The sequence below is a fragment of the Aotus nancymaae genome, unplaced genomic scaffold, assembly GCF_030222135.1.
Source record: "Aotus nancymaae isolate 86718 unplaced genomic scaffold, 86718_ANA_hifiasm-v0.15.2.pri h1tg000015l_0, whole genome shotgun sequence".
NCBI classification, from domain to species: Eukaryota; Metazoa; Chordata; class Mammalia; order Primates; family Aotidae; genus Aotus; species Aotus nancymaae.
The window spans coordinates 7,978,692-7,980,947 of record NW_026988426.1 but is presented as its reverse complement, the minus strand read 5'-3'; positions in this window follow the sequence as shown (position 1 = coordinate 7,980,947).

Below are 2,256 nucleotides of genomic sequence, written 5' to 3'. Positions count from 1 at the left end.
GCCCAAGGTCACACAACCAGTAAGAAGTACAAATCCAATTCATGGTGTAGGAGCTAGACTATCAGCCCTATGCAGCCCTCTCTACCTTTTGTCCTCAGCAAGTCTCTGTGCCTGTTGGTAAACAAGAAAACAATTAATCCAAAATATTCGGGTTTCTACTAGGTAGGAAATGCCCTTAGAGAGGATGGGACTTCTCCCAATAAGTGTGTCCCCTCTGTCCCTATTTAGAATGGTGTGTGAGCCTTCACTGTCCCTGAGTCTGGGAGGTGAAGTTGGGTGCATTACTCTGATGTCCCCACTGCCTTTGTATATTCTTTCTCTGATATACACAAGGCCTAGCACAGAGCTTGGCACATAGTATTTATTAAATAAATGAATGGGTGATCAAATAGCACTTCTCAAGCTGTGCTAGGATGTCCAGCTGTATTAAAATTATTCAGCTGTCCCCTGAGGCTTCCTTTTTCTCCATGAGGCAGGCACTCTAACTGCCATAATCTCTGAGTATCATCTTCACGGCCCAGTCTCCAGCACAGGGTAGGCACTCAGCATATATATTTATGGAATATGTAAATGAGAGGAAAACAGCTATAGCTATGCCAGTTTTTGTACCAACTCTATAGCTAGATTCTATAGCTAGCACAACTTCTTTCATAATCAGACCTGCCTATATCACTTTTTCTTTAAGCTCTTTAATGACTATTCATTGCTTTTGGTGTCCAGACAAAACCCCTTAAACTCGCCTATAGAGCCCTGCCTGTAGCTCTGACTGGGAAGGGGCTGAACAAGGCAGACCACTATTTGGGGGTCACAGATTCTTAAGATTCTGATGAAAGCTAAGACCCATCTCTTCAGAAAAAATGCAGTCATATGTTTATGAGCATACACGTTTCTATGCCATTTTACAAGGTGAATGGGTCCCCTGTTGTCCAATCCTAGGCCTCCCTGGGACCCATAAATCCAGGATAGAGACATCTCAGTGGCCCACCTAAACTGTCGTCAGAGTGGGGAGAGAAGTCAGCTCTGCTAAGGGCCTCTCTGAAGCTCCTCAAATACAAGGCACCAACCCCCATCCATGTGCCAGCTCTGTGTTAGTTAGCAATTCAGAATGACTTTTCAGAGCAATCCCTCAGTCTCCTGTGATACTTGTCTGACAACCCCTTAATCTTGGCAAGAGCTGCATTAAACCAACCTGTCATCATCGTCGGCGCACGCAGTGGCAGCTCACAGAGAGACACACACGCACGCTCACCGAGAGCCAGGCTCTTCAACCCATTGCAAGAAATTACAACTGGGGGGCCTATCGCTCTAAACCAGCACCCAGGAGCAGACAGACAGGGCATGCCGAGAAGTACCAGGCCAAATCAGGCTGGAGGTGAGTTGCTTCCACCCTGGGGGCTGTCAGGAGTCATTGAAAGGAAGGTTTAAACAATCACTGTTCTCAAAGCCCAGGCCCCTTCTCTGTTGGATTAAAACAAAGGAATGGAGCCATAATATGAAAAAGCATCAGGGGAAATTTGCTGAAAATGGGATTCATTTTGACAAATTCAAAGAGCCCTGTTGTTACCTTGCTTCTGGAGAGTCTGTTTTTTCTATTACTATTACTATCTGTGAAATTCTATTCCTTTTTAAAAGAAAAAGGGAAACAGTATCCAGTTGACACCCCAAAATATTTTGGAAGCTTTAAGGAAAAATAACGACAACAACAAAAAGATAGAATTGATCAAAAGGCATCTGTGGTCAAATCCTTCCTTCGGGTTAACCCTTTTACAAATGCCACACCTTATCTGATTATTACTATTATTATTAACATTGTGAGCTTTCATTTTTTTTTGACCTTTTATCATGTGCTAAACACTTTCAAATCCTTTCTACAAACATCTGTTTTGAGTCAACTGTGTCAGATGGATTGCAAAATTGGCCCCAATTCTTCACTATTCCACCTTGGGCAAGGTGATGTGTCCCTCCCCTTGATTCTGGGTTTGGCCAGGCAACTTCCTCTGGCAAGTGAGACGTTAGCAGATGTGAAACAAGCAGAGGCTTGAAAAAGCATTTGTGCATTTCCATGTGCATTCTGGTACCCATGCCTTTACCATGAGACGATGCCAGGCTAGCCCTCTCCAGGGTGAAAGCTACGTGGAACAGATCTAAGTTGTCCCAGGCACCCAGAAAATAATCAGCTAACCCTCAGACCCATCAGCAAGCCCAAACAAGATCAGCAGACTGGCTGGGCACAGTGGCTCATGCCTGTAATCCCAG